Raw genomic sequence first — 15,375 nt, 5'->3', positions numbered from 1 at the left:
ATAAGAACACCAAATCCCATCCAGGGCCCCATAAAACAGTCAAGACCTGCTCCTGTGAACTCCCTCCCCTCCTCTTTACCCATCACACAGTATGAGAGCTGGAGCTATAGTGTTAGAACTGCGCTGAAAAGCCTGCAGTGCCTGTGTAAGCCAAGAACAGTTTTCAGTGATGGGGCAAGGATGGCCCTGAAGCGCCTGAGGCTTAGCCTCCTCAGCCAGAGCTGCTCCATTTGCAGGCTCTGGTTAGGAGATCCTGCCATTAGCACAGAGCACCAAGGACCAGGGTGGTGATGTTATTGCCCCATGGTGCCAGCTCCAAGAGTCATGTAAGAAGGGTGACACCAGGCATCCAATCCTTGAAAAGCCACATAGACGAAGGGCCCAGTGACAGTGAAGCAGGGCTTAGGATGCCTTCTAGGGCCAGTCCTTTGGCCTCCTGTGCCACCTTTTACCTCACTGAGGAACCATGGGGGCCAGAGCACACAGCTGGTCCCCGAACAATTCACATCCAGCCTCACTCCCTTATGGCAAGAATAACCCAGCTCTCCATAGTACTCACCATGTCCTTGCTCCAGCTTCTCGAAGTCTAAGTGAATGTCCTCTCTGGGCCCAAGAGGGATGGGAAGCAGGGCCACTAGGCAGTCTGGAGGCAGATGAATGTTTGTTCCACATACCAGTCAGGGTAGCTGAAACCCTTACTTGTGATTTTCAAATGTACAAGACGGTTGCTCTAAGTCCCCAGCTGCCTAGACTGTACACTAGTTCTCCCTGTTTCACACCTGGGACCTGAAATGGAAGAAGGATGGAGGTAAGACATGTTGAGCAAGGTGGAAGTGACTGGTTCTTGGCCTTCTGCTCATTTATGGGCAGGGTTTCCTCCCAGGCTCAAAGCAATGCTCCGCTCTGAGCGCGTCTGCATTAAAGGCGGATCTGCCTCCAGCCTTCTGAAGCACACACCTGCATTCTTTACACTGCTCCCCAGGCCTCTTCCTTCTGGCAACAACACAGATGGAGAATCTTACTCATCCCAGAAGATGAGAAGCATCTAGGCTTGGACAGGCTGGAAACCTTCAACCTGATTTTCTCCACAGAGTCATGGGTCCGAAGCTGAAGTTGTGGGTTCACCTACGTATTTTTGCCCTTAGTAGATTAACACATATACTTTTGATATCTATATAGGCCAATTTTTAGGGAGAATATATTTTCCAAGTTTGGTCAATGAACTCATAATGTTTCACTGACTTTTATTTAAGTGCAATTAAATCCATTCTGTTGTGCTAAAGAAAAAATTTTTTTTTTCATTTCATTTTTTTTTTTCCTTGCTGCTTTTGCAATTAACATTTATTTCTTCCTGAGGTAGAGAAAATTTTTTTTCTTCCTTTGGTGTTTTAGTATTATAATAGAGAAAATATTTTTCTCTAGTGTTTTAGTATAGCTGTATAACCTGTGATTAGTTTCTAGCTTTTGAAACATAATTACTTGCTCTGGAATCTGTCTCATGATTGTTCCTTTAAAGAAAAATAAGGTAATCAATTTTTCGTTGTTGATTAAACTATGGTCCTCTCCCAAGGAAAAAAATACACAAAACTGAGGTAGCTGAACAAAGCTTAGATCCATCTCATGACAGAAACCAGGATGGCATGAAGAGATTTGCAGGACTCCAGGATGGCATGAAGAGAACTGCAGGACTTCAATAATAGATCACTTTATCATCATGTCTACCTCAAAGAAAAACCAACATTGCTGAAAACCTCTAAACCCTGACCTCCCCCCTATAAAAACCCTCCAATTAATCCTCTAAGTTTAGACAGAATTTGAGAGAAATTTAACCCTCTCTGTCTCTTGTACACTGGTGTTCAATAAAGCCCTCTTGCTGCTTACCTCCTCCTGTCTCAGTATTGGCTTTGCAGCAGGTGGCTCGAATCTGCAATTTGTGGTAACATTCCCCTTCAGCCTTGCTTTTTCTTTGCTCTCAGTCCATAAGCTTCTGAGAAGTTTGGGGGAATTCCTGAACACTTTCTCTTTCAACCTTAAAATAATCAACCAACCAACATATCAGAAAATCTCTTTCTCTAAGGAGCACTCTCCCATCTCTGTTCCTGTTTCTTCGCACCCCACTTTCTCACCCAGCTGACTCCTACTCTTTTATTTTGTAGTCTCAGTGTAAATGTTCTCTCTTTACGTGGTCTTTATACCAGTGGCTCCCCTTTAAGCATTACCCTTCCTTTTATTATTTTCTCTAATAGGACTCTCTCACTTTAATTCACATCTTTATTTCTACACATATTATTTTCAGCACGTCTGGTATGCACAATCTCAAGCCCATGCAGTACTTGCTGCATCAAAATCCGCATCTTAACAAGATCCCCAGGTTCTCCACATCAGCATTCAAGGTTGAGAAGCATTCACTGCCTTACAGCCTGTAATTCAAGGAATGAGCATTCTACCAACTGATGACCTTTGAACCTTCTATATATATCACCCACTATCTTCCTGATCCACAACCAATCCCCATGTCTAGGCCACCTACAGTCTTCCTTAACTTGTTCATAACAAGCTTCTGCCTCACATCGTTCAATCCCGGTTTCATTTCCAAAGTCTGTTTGCAGCACCAGAAGTGGAATATTCTGTTTTAAACCACGAATATACTGACACCCATCCCTGCTCCGTGCCCATCAGTGGCTCTCCACTGGCCTTCAAAAAGCCTAGAGTACTCAGCATGGTTCTAAATAACCTGCTGCCATTGGCTCCTCCAATCTGGCTCATGACAACCCCTCCTCCAACCCATGCTGTTTTCTTTGCTTCTATCATCTCTGACGAAGGAGACATCATCGCACAGTGGTCAAGACCTTGGCTGCTGACCAAAAGGTCAGCAGTTCAAATCCACCAGCTGGTCCATGGAAATCCTACGGTCTAGTTCTCCTTTGTCCTATATGGTCGCTATGTGTTGGAATTTACTCAATGGCAACAGGTTTGGTTCTTTTTGGTTTCACCTCTGACTTTCATCAAGGAATGGATGAAAATGGATTATACATTCATTTTTTTCTAACTGAAATACACTTTCCAACCCCACCCATTCCACATGCTATCATCCCTGATTAACCATGTATGCAGCTAAATCTAAGTGATTTTTTGATCTTCACTGTCTTTGTTATCTAGTGCTGCTGTAACAGAAATGCCACAAGTGGATGGTTTTAACAAAGAAGAATTTATTCTCTCAGTCTAGTAGGCTACAAGTCCGAATTCAGGGTGCCAGCTCTAGGGGAAGGCTTTCTGTCTCTGTCAGCTCCAGAGGAAGGTCCTTGTCATCAATCTTCCTCTGGTCTAGGAGCTTGTCTGCATAGGAACCCCAGGTCCAAAGGACACACTCTGCTCCTGGTGCTGCTTTCTTGGTTGTATGAGGTCCCCCCTCTCTGCTCCCTTCCCTTTCATCTCTTGAAAGATAAAAAGTGGTGCAGGCCATACCTCAGGGAAACTCCCTTTGGATCAGGGGTGTGACCTTAGTAAGGGTGTTACAATCTCACCCTAATCCTCTTGTGGAAAGCAGGCTAGCTGAAAACAAATGAAAAAAGTAAACAACATGTGAAGAAAGGAGATAAAGATGATGATGTAACCTAGAGGAAAAAAACAACTTTATCAACAGAAGAACCAGGACCAACCAAGTCACAAACAAGGACTTATCAATATCAACCAAATGGGCTCAAAAAGCTCCAGCTAAGTCATAAGCAAGTACTTATTAACACCAACCAAAAGGACTCAGAGAGCCCCAACGTGTATAAAAGAAGAGCCACTAAGACTCAACTTTGCTTGGAGCATATCAGAGCCACCCACTTTCAGACAGTGGAGAGGTGGTCTGAGACCCTTCACCTGCCAGAGGACTCTCTGTGCGAGAGGTTGATCGACTGAGGTCCCAGAGCCAGCTGAGTTCGGTAGTAATGGCAACTGGCCTTCGAGCCAAGCCGGTCTCCACTCAGTCTGAAGGGAAGTCCATCCCTCTGCGACCCTAGCTTGACGAAAGTCTTGCTGAAGCAGAGGCCTGATACAGTGCTCCTGAGCTCAACAGTGGTCAAGAGTGACAGAGACGTCTGGACTTTGGATGTTGGACTTTAGACTTTGGAGTTAGTTTACCGTAAAGTTGCTTGCCCTCTCTCTCACCCTTTTGGTGTCTGAGGCCTCTGGCATCCGGGGTAGTCAAGAACCTGTGTGCTTAATAATTAATAAAGACATTATGGAAAGACACAAATTGTTTGGAGTAGTCGATAGCGACTCCCTCCTCATGACACCTCTTTAACATAGAATTACAATCACAAAATGGGAAACAACCACAGGATACTGGGAATCATGGCCTAAGCAAGCTGACACATATTTTGGGGGTACGATTCAATCCATGATATTCACTTAAGTAATTTTCCTTTTCAAGCAATCTAACCTGACTCTCAGGCTAGGTTCTTTTATTATCTAGGGCTTCATGGCTTTAACAAACAGAAATTTATCCTGTCACATTATAACAGAAATGTCACAAGTGGATGGCTTTAACAAACAGAAATTTATCCTGTCACAGTCTAGGAGGCTAAAAGTCCAAATTCAGGGTGCTGGCTCCAGGGGAGCTTTCTCCGTCAGTTCCGGGGCAAGGTACTTGTAATCAATCTTCCCTTTGTCTAGCAGCTTCTCAGTACAGGGACCACGGGTCCAAAGGACACACTCCACTCCTGACTCTTCTTTCATGGTGGTATGAGGTCCCTCTCCTCTGTGCTCGATCTCTCTTTTATATCTCAAAAGAGACCTACTCAAGATACAATCTAATCCTGTAGATTGAGTTCTGCCTCATTACCATCAGAGATTAGAATTTACATCAGATAATCACATCAGATCACAAAATGGTGGACAACCACACAATACTCAGAATCATGGCCCTAGCCAAGCTGACAGACATTTTTCAGGGAAATAATTCAATCTATAACATTCTGCCCTTTGGCCCCACAAAATTCATGTCCTTGCCACACGTAAAATGTATTTACCCCATTATATCACCCCAAAAGTCTTAAATCAACTCCAAGTTCAAATTCTACCTGAGGCAAAATTCCTCTTTATCAGTGAAATCTGGAGTATAAATTATCCGCTTCCAAAGTACAATGGTGGAACAGGCATAAAGCAGACATTTCCATTACAAATGGGAGAAATTGCAGGGAAAGAAGGGGTAACACGCACCAAGCAAGTCAGCAAAACACATCATATTAGCTTGCAAGGCTTGAAAATAATCTTCAGTTCTCTGAAACCACCTAGGCAAGGGCCCTGCTCTGCAGATGCTGGGCGTTGGCCACATTCTCCAGATTCTGGGTGGAGGTTCCTAGTCCCTAGGCTTCAGCTCTGCCTTCCAGGCCTACTGAAACAGCAACTCTGCTCCCTTGCATCTGGGTGGGCCCACTCTCCTAGTCCATCTGAGTGGTGACCCCACATCCTCGGCCCTGGCAGGACCAGTGTTTATGCCCTTTGGGCATGGCAGCCCTGCCCCCTCAGCTTTGGACAGCAGATTCAGCCCCATCCTGCTAGAATTCATGAAAGGTAGCCCCATACTCTGGAGGACACCTCATGGACCAAATGAATGCGTAACCTGGTATACTGAGAAAATCACATGGTAAATAAATACAGTTGACTCCATTATTCATGGAAAACACCTTTTGAAATATGAAAGCTGCCTGTGGGGAGTGCTCCAGCTTTAGAAAAAAATTTCTCTGTGTGTTAAAAACGTAAACAGCTTGAGACCGGATGGTTTGACTCTGTGCACAGTACTTTTAAGACTGAGGTGACGTACTCTGGACACGGAGAACTTGCACAATATGTCTAGGTGGTTCAACATACATTGACTGACTACACCAAGTCTAAATTAGCCTCGTCTGGCAATGGTAACAGCTTGTTCAATTGTGCTGAGAAAGGGAGTTTTTGTATTACTTGTACTGAAATTTGTAATGTTCACATAATGTGCCATGTTGGGAGTAACATGCTGTTTTTACATAAGTGAATCAGAACATGTTACACATATCTAAGATTGGACAAATGCAGTCCTTTGATCTATTCACACAGCTTGGATTAAGCCACGACGGGGGTGACTAGTTGGGATCTCTCCTCCAAGTAGGCCTGATGAATTCTCTGGGGAGAGTCCTACTGGTAACCCTCTTTAAATGCTGCCTCAAATGATGCACAGATATAGCATTCACCAGAGTTAGGAACCAAATCATGGACATGCAGCTCAACAACCAAAATGAGTGATGTGCATACCAGGACTTCGTACTGCTTTGCTTCTTTTTCTGGCACCGCAATCCGAATCAGGGGATGGATTGCTGGGGGAACGATCTGCCTGTACACCTCACATCCAGACTACCTAAGTAAAGTCCTTGGGCCCAGAACATTCTTTGATAAGGGGGCTAAAAACTGGGTCACCTTCTCTTTCCCAGTTCCTTCTCCTTATTAGAGGAATCTTCTCCCTGTCTAAGCACACAGTAACTTTCTCTGTCTCTTATACATGTGCAAGCACCATATGGCGCCTGGCCAACCTCACTTCTATATCTGTTCCCAAGAGGGAGATAACGGGGTCTGTCATGCTATGGCACAACAGAGGGAACATGTTAAGTTTTAACAGCCAGCCTTGAAGGGTGGACTGAAGGGTAAAGAGGTTTTGTGAGGCCGACCATGAGCGCACTTGTGTGGTCCACTAGTTCACTACCATCTGCTGAGTCATTCCTATGTAACCCCTAGCCTGGAGACAGTAATGTCCACCACCAGTATAAAACCTATGGCTTCCCCCTGAGGAGCACAGAGATCTGCTTTGGTCCTGCAGCTGCTCAGGGCTTGGCTTTGTATGTCAGTCCTTCTAATAAACTCCTTCACTGCCACAATGGAGTTGCCCAGCTCTCGGCATCCACCACTTGGGAGGTAAATGTCAAGTTACTGGTTTATGCCTGGACATAAAAAACCTTGTGCTTTATCAACAAATCGAAGAGACAACCCACAGAATGGGAGGCAGTATTTGAGAGTCATATATCTCATAAGGGTTTAATATCCAGGATATATAAAGAACTCCTACCAGTCAACAAGGAGCCCTGGGTCCCAGTGGTTAAGAGCTTGGCTGTGTACCAAAAGGTTGGCAGTTAAATCCACTAGCCACTCCTTGGAAACCCTCTGAGACAGTTCTACTCTGCCCTATTGGGTCGCTATGAGTTGGAATCAACTGGATGGCAATGGGTTTACCACTCAGCAACGTAAAGACAAACAAACCATTTGAAAAACCGCAAGAAGTTTAAATAGATATTTCACCAAAGAAAATATGCAAATAGCCAATAAACATATGAAAAGATGCTCAAGGCCAGTCACACACAAAATGCCAGTAGTTACTAGAAAAATCCAAATCAAAACCACAATGAGATACCACCTCAACGCTACTAGGATAACTACTGTCAGGCAAACAAAAAGCAAGAGTTGGGGAGAATGTGGAGACATTGTTAGTGGGACTGTAAAATGGTACAGCCTCCGTGGAAAACAGTTTGGCGGTACTTCAAAAAGGTAAACATACAATTACCCTACGAACCAAAAATTTCCATTATTTAGGGGTCTTGCTGGCAGAAATTAAGTATGTGGCTGCTAACGAAAAGTTGATAATTTGAACCCACCCAGTGGTTCCCCAGGAGAAAGACCTAGTGATCTGCTCCAATGAAGATTAAAAAAAAAAACACCCACTGCTATCGAGTCGACTCCGATTCATAGCGACCCTATAGAACAGAATAGAAGTGCTCCACAGTTTCCAAGGAGAGCCTGGTGGATTCAAAGTGCCGACCTCTTGGTTAGCAGCTGTAGCACGTAACCACTACACCACCAGGGTTTCCCATTTACAGCGTAGAAAACCTTAAGTGGCAGTTCTACCCTGCGACATGGGGTCACTATCAGTCAAAAACTCACTCGATAGCAACAACAGGTACATACCAAAAAGGCTTGAAAGCAGGAGTGTAAGGAGGTACTTTTACACCAATGGTCACTGCAGCACTGTTCATAACAGACAAAAAATGGAGACAACCCAAATGGCCACCAACAGATGAATGGATAAACAAAATGCAGTACATCCACAAATAAGAATATTACTCAGTCATAAAAAGAAATGAAGTTCTCGTTAATGCTATGACCTGGATGAACCTTGAAAGCACTATGCTAAGTGAATTTAGAAACCATTTCAAGAATAGATTTGATGTATTGAATACTAATGACCAAAGACTAGAAGAGTTCTGGAATGACATCAAGGACATCATATACGAATAAAGCAAGAGGTCATTAAAAGGACAGAAAATAAAGAAAAGAAAATGGATGTCAACAGAGACTATGAAACTTACTCTGGGATGCTGAGTAGCTAAATTCAACGAAATAAACGATCAAGTAAAAGAGCTGAACACAAGATTTCAAAGGGTGGCCCAAGAAGACAAATTAAGTATCATAATGATACGTGCAAAGATGGTAGAAAATCAAAAGGGAAGAAGACGCTCGGCATTTCTCAAGCTCAAAGAACTGAACAAAAAAATTCAAGCGTTGAGCTGCAATACTGAAGAATTCTACAGGCAAAATACTGAACGATGCAGGAAGCACCAAAAGAAAATGGAAGGAATACACTGAGTTACTATACCGAGAAGAACTGGTCAACATTCAACTATTTCAGGAGGGACCATATAATCAAGAACCGATAACACAGAAGGAAGAAGTCCAAGCTGCACTGAAGACACTGGCGAAAAACAAGACTCCAGGAGTTGGCGGAATACCAACAGAGATGTTTCAACAGATGCAGCGCTGGAAGTGCTCGTTTGTCTATGCCAAGAAATTTGGAAGAAAACTCCCTGGCCAACGAACTGGAAGATTCATATTTATGCCTAATACAAAGAAAGGTAATCTGACAGCATACAGAAATTATCAAACAATATCATTAATATCATATGCACCTAAAATACTGCTGAAGATTATTCAAAAGCAGTTGCAGCGGTTCATCGCCAGGGAACTGCCAGAAATTCAAGCTGGTTTCAGAAGAGGATGTGGAACCGGGGATATTACTGCTGATGTTAGATGGATCCTGCCTGAAAGCAGAGAATACGAGAAAGAAGTTTACCAGTGTTTTATTGACTATGCAAAGGCATTCGACTGTGTGCATCAAAATTATGGGTAACACTGCAAGAATGGGAATTTGAGAACACTTCATTGTGCTCATGAGAAACCTGTATATAGACCAAGAGGAAGTCATTCGAATAGAATAAGGGTATACGGCGTGGTTTAAAATCAGGAAAGGTGTGCGTCAGTGTTGTATCCTTTCACCAGACTTTTTCAATCTGTATGCTGAGCAAATAATCCGAGAAGCAGGACTATATGAAGAAGAATGGGGCATCAGGATTGGAGGAAGACTCATTAACAACCGACAATATGCAGATGACACAAGCTTGCTTGCTGGAAATGAAGAGGATACGAATGACTTGCTGATGAAGGTCAACGTCTACAGCCTTTAATACATACTTCAAAATAAAGAAAAGAAAATCCTCTCAACTGGACCAATAAGCAACGTCATGACAGACAAAGACAAAACTGAAGTTATCAGGGGTTTCATTTTACTTAGATTCAAAATCAATGCCAATGGAAGCAGCAGTCAAGAAATTAGAGGGCACACTGCATTGAGAAAAGCTGCTGCAGAATGGTTCTTTGAATTGTTAAAAAGCAAGAGGTCACTTTAAGGACTACGGTGCTCCTGACCCAAGGCTCGATATTTTCAATCGCCTCATGTACCTGTGAAAGCTGGACAATGAATAAGGAAGGGTGAAGAATTCACACCTTTGAATTACGGTGTTGGTGAAGAACAGTGAATATACCATGGACTGGCAGAAGAACAAACACATATGTCTTGGGAAAAGTATAGCCAAAATCCTCCTTACAAACAAGGATGGCAAGACTTCATTTCACATACCTTGGACATGTTATCAGGAGGGACCAGTCCGTGGAGAAGGACATCATGCTTGGTTAAGCAGAGGGTCTGCAAAAAAGAGGATGACCCTCAACGAGATGGACTGACACAGTGGATGCAAGAAAGGGCTCAAGCATAAAAATGATCATGAAGATGGAGCAGAACTTGCAGTGTTTCAATCTGTTGTACACAGGGTCACTATGAGCTGGAACCGACTTGACAGCACCTAACAACAGGATGTGAAATAAGTCAGATATAAAAGGATAAATACTGTATTATCTCACTTACACGAATTATCTAGAATAGGCAAATAAATAGAGACCAAAGTTTATTAGTGACTACCAAGGGCTGATGGGAGGGACAAAGGAGGCGTTAATGCTTAAGAGGCACTCAGTTTCTGCTAACGGTGACAGAAAAACTTGGAAACTGACAGTAGTGATGGTTGTACAACATGTTGAAAGTCATTAATGTTACTGAATTGTACATGTAAGAATGGATGAAATAGGAAAAGGTTTTGTTACCTATATTTTGCCCTCCCCAGCCCCACACACAAATAGATAGAATGAAATAACACTGCTAAAAAAAAAAAAAAAAGAAGCAACTTAGTTTCTTGGTCTAAGTGTGTAAACGAAATGAGGAAAATTTAGATACTATGGGGATATAAAGAGGGTACTTAGATTTAATGCCAACCTTAGGCTGTACTAAACTAAAGAAATAAAATCACATTTGAGGAACTGCAGCGTGTAGAGAGCGAGCTTTCTAAGATAACTGGATCTGGATCATGTTATTAATGTATATAAAGTAACAGGATTACATTCACAGCAAGGAGTGGTGCAGTAGCTAAGCAACTGGATACTAACCAAAAGGTCGGCGGTTCAAACTCACCAGCAGCTCCAAGGGAGAAAGATGTGGTAATCTGCTTCTGTAAAGATTACAGCCTTGGAAACCCTAAGGGGCAGTTCTACTCTGTCCTATAGAATTGTTATAATTCAGAATCCACTTGACGGTACACCACAAGAACAATTTCCATAACCGAAACATCTTGTGAATTACAATTCTAAACAGTTAAAAAACAACAACAGATTACACTAAGGCTCTGATGTTAGCAATAATTTCTCAAACATGACACTTAAATTTAGACATCTAAAATTTTTGAAATAATATATGCAGCTGCTGCTTGATTTCTGTTCTTCTTGTTAGTTGTCACTGAGTCTATTCCTATTCATGGTTACCCCATGTGTGCAGAGTAGAACTTCTCCATAGGGATGATGTTTTGGTAGTAGATCGCAAGGCCTGTCTTCCAAGGCACTTCTGGGTGGGTTTGAACCACCAACTTTTCAGCTAGTAATTTAACCATTTCTGCCACCAAGAGACACCGTAGACTCTTCAGTGTCTATGTATTTTTTCATAAGTTTTTTTTCATGTAAGATACTGTCCTTTTTTTGCTCTTACATTCAGTAGATTTGAAATAAACATTGCCTTCATTCTATATTATTTCATTTGGTTCAAGAAGAAACACATTCTCTAGTCATATTACACATGCCACAAATTACTTACTCATCAATTTAAGCTTTTTTATCATGAATCATGATTTTCTAATAGTTGTACCTTTATTTAAACGACAGTGCGTTGTACGATATTTATCACAATGGATGAGGTGATTTTTGCAACGCTAGCGTGGGTGATCCTCTAGAATCTATTCAAGTATTTTGATTACTTTCATTACACACGGTTCCTATTTTGCACTCAATATGAGTATACACTCGCTAGCCTCACAGTGGGAGTATGCCCCAAGAAGCTTTCAACCTATTACAATGTGTGGTTCTTTTGTAGCAAAAACTGTAGTTGAATCACCAGCATGCAATCCCACACAGATTCTGTCTCAGCCATTCTCTGAAGATCTTGTTCAAACACTGGGTAGGTGATCTCCATAAACCTCTCATCACCTATATCAAGTCTGTTCAACTACACACATTCTACATTAAACCAACAAGGGCTGGACATGCTGTGTCTCACAAAGTCATGAGAAAATTTTTGCCTTACAATCAGAAATTCCTACAAATGTGCCTCTAAATATTTTCCTCCTGACCTTAGGATAAGTAAGGTCTTAAATGCGTGTACTACAAATTTCGTATTTCTAAATTCTTCATCTACCTTACATACCCATAACCATTAGACTCAAAACCTATAAAGCAAACCCACTGCCATCTCATAGCAATCCCATAAGGTTTCCAAAGGCTGTAATTCTCTAGGAAGTAGACTTCTACTTTTTCTCCCGCAAAACTGCTGGTTGTTGGGAACCGCCGACCCTCTGGTTAGCAGTCCAGCTCTTTAACCAATGCGTCACCATGATTCCTTAACCATTAGAGTGGGGAGGGGGGGTTATTCCTCACCATATTCTTAGGCTTTTTATGACCAGCAAAACTTAGCAAGAGCCCTGCCGTGATGAAAACAAAGGGGAGCCTGGTGGGCGGCAAAACATTTGGACTCAGGCTAACTACACTGAGAGTCCATGAGGCCCGTGACTCTTCATTTCTCTCAAACTCCCAAGTGAGGCTGACGCTGCCGGCGTGGTAGTTACGCTATTGCGCGGCGAGGATTCCCGCAATTTACGTGTAAATGCACCGAGAAAACCAGATCCAGCCCACCTACTCCACCGTCCCAACCCGAACCCCATAGGAACGAGCCGCGCGCGGCCCAGGCGGAAGTAGGCGCAATAGGCCGGGTTCTCAGAGGGAAAGAAGAGGCGGCGGCAGCAAGAAAGTAAATAAACGGAGGCGGCGGCAAAAAAGCAGGAAAGCGCCAGCGGCGGATGGAGGTCACGGGCACAGCGCGACTATATGAAGCCCAGCGGCTCTGGAGCAGTCAAAGCAGGAGGCCTACAGATGCAAAACCTACCTCACACCGGAGCGGGAGCGCTACGAAACACGGCTGCCGTTCCGTGGTCGCGCACTTCCGCTTCCGGTTTTGGGGGGCAGCGTGGCGAAGGGGAAGGCTTCCGTGCGCGGACAAGAGGAGTCCACCTAGTGCCCGTGGGGCTTAGTGGCTTCTCAAGGGATTTGTGAGCTGGGCACTGCTGCTTTATTTCCTCTATAGATAAAAGCCTAACTTTTCTGAATGTGGACATAAGTAGTCAGAGATTTCTAATACCCTTTGGGAGCAAAGATGCTATTTGCACATTCGGCCATTTGTAAAAAATTTACCACGTTCTTTAGAGAAATAATTTGTTTGCTCCTCATAATTATTTGTCCATCTTTGTTGTTGTTGTTAGGAGCCCTCGAGTCCGTTACGACCCATAGCGACCCTATGTACAACAGAAGGAAACACTCTGCCCAGTCCTGCGCCATCCTTACAACCCTTCTTACGCTTGAGCTCATTGTTGCAGCCACTGTGTCAATCCACCTCGAGGGTCTTCCTCTTTTCCGCAGACCCTGTACTCTGCCAATACATGGAGTATCTTACCATTTATTTTTCTTTAAGGTATTTGCATCGGTGCTTTGTATTTTTCCTTGTATAAGTCTTTCACATCCCTGGCCAAATTTATTCCTAGGTATTTTATTCTTTTACATGCTATTGTAAATGGAATTTTTTTTATTTCCTTTTTTTATTGTTCATTGCTGTTGTATAGAACCCAACTGGTTTTTATGTGTTGACCTTGTATACTGCAACTTTGATGAATTCTTCTATTAGCTCAGAAGTCTTTCTTGTGCGTTCTTCGAGATTTTCTATATATAGCGCAAGGTCATCTGAGAATAGGAATAGATTTATTTCTTCCCAATTTGGATCCCTTTTCTTCTTCTTTTCCTATCGCTCTGGCTACGATTTCCAGTACAATATAGAATAATACTGCTGAGAGCAGGCATCCTTGCCTTGTTTCCAATCTTAAGGGGAAAGCTCTAAGTGTTTCTCCACTGAGTATGTTTGCTGTGGGTTTATTATAAATGCCCTTAACTCCTATTGAGGAATTCCTCTTGTATTCTTGTTTTTGTGTTTTCTATCGAGAAGCAGCATCATATTGTTCTGAGAGAAGGAGGTATGATGCACCTTCATGGAACCACTAGCAGCTGGGAGGCTAATGGGATGGTGAAATGGGGAAGGAGGGAGGAGGCTGGAGTGGTGGATAAAAAGCCTTAAATCTGTTTTACATAGTACATTTGCCAGCAATTTTTTTTTTTAATCATATTGACTCTTGAATATTGAAGGCGAGTTGTCTGGTAAAATATTTAACACTTAGGTGGTTTTTTCATAATTTTGTTTAATTAACTTTGTCTCCTGTATTTCTTGTAAAATGGATGTTGAGTCTAGAGCAGCCCTGTTTAATACAGATGTAATGCAACCCACAGATGTAATTTCAGAAAAATGTAGTAGACATATTACAAATTAAAAAATTAAATGTTAAATTATTTATAATGATGTATCTTAGTTAAACCAATATCCAATTATTATTAATACATACATTTTTAAAGAAATTAACAACTAAAGTCATGTATATAAAGTCATTTATGAGACATTTTACATTTCTTTCTTTTTGTACTAAATCTTCCAGGTAGTGGAAACAGCAGATCTCGGTGTGGATAAGAAATTTGCATTGTAAATTTTTGAATGGCATTTACATTTCATAAAATTGCCTGTTCAAAAAGTAGATTAATAAACTGATGTTACACCAAACCTACTTTTCCAATAATCAAATCAAGTTTATTGTTAAACTGAAGTTAATTAAAATTAAATAAAGTTAATAATCCAGTTTCTTAGCTTTACTACCCACAGTTCATTTTGTCAATACCGCACTGGGCTCTTAGTTACTGTGTTTGGTTGTGCAGGTCTGTTGTTGTTAGGTGCCATCGAGTTGGTTCCGACTAACAGTGTCCTATACACAACAGAATGAAACATTGCTTGGTCCTGCGTCATCTTCACAATCGTTGCTACACTTGAGCCCATTGTTGCAGCAACTGTGTCAATCCATCTCCTTGAGGATTGTCCTATTTTTCACTGACCCTCCATTTTACCAAGCATGATGTCCTTCTCCAGGGACTGATCCCTCCTGATAACATGTCCATTCTTGCTTCTAAGTAGCATTCTCGTTGTACTTTTTCCAAGACAGATTGTTTGTTCTTTTGGCAGTCCATGATATATTGAATATTCTTCTCCAGTACCGTAATTCAAAGTCATCAATTCTTCAGTCTTCCATATTAACTGTCAAGCTTTCACATGCATACAAGGCAATAGAAACACCATGGCTTGGGTCAGGTGCATCTTAGTCTTCAAGGTGACATCTTTGCTTTTCAACACTTTAAAGAGGTCTTTTGCAGCAGATTTGCCAAATGCAGTGCACCTTTTGATTTCTTGACTGCTGCTTCCATGGGTGTTGACTGTGGATCCAAATAAAATATATTTACCAG

The 15,375-nt window shown here is 42.2% G+C and overlaps 1 protein-coding gene across 2 annotated transcripts in view; it reads right to left on the bottom strand.

Annotated features, from left to right (window-relative positions):
- LOC100654079 (zinc finger protein OZF-like) overlaps positions 1–15,375 on the bottom strand; it is a 111,978-nt gene that overhangs the window by 25,649 nt on the left and 70,954 nt on the right. For both annotated transcript variants that reach the window (XM_064280532.1, XM_064280533.1), the window contains 3 exons: positions 3,466–15,375; positions 1,882–2,029; positions 560–786 (listed from right to left, as the gene is read on the bottom strand). The exon at positions 3,466–15,375 is cut by the window's right edge and continues 17,447 nt beyond it. The gene's annotated coding sequence lies outside the window, so the exon portion shown is untranslated. The remainder of the gene's footprint in view (positions 1–559; positions 787–1,881; positions 2,030–3,465) is intronic.

Source organism: Loxodonta africana, chromosome 3 (assembly GCF_030014295.1).
Source record: "Loxodonta africana isolate mLoxAfr1 chromosome 3, mLoxAfr1.hap2, whole genome shotgun sequence".
Lineage (NCBI taxonomy): Eukaryota > Metazoa > Chordata > Mammalia > Proboscidea > Elephantidae > Loxodonta > Loxodonta africana.
Note: the sequence above shows the minus strand (reverse complement) of the source record. Positions and strands in the feature narration are given on the sequence as shown.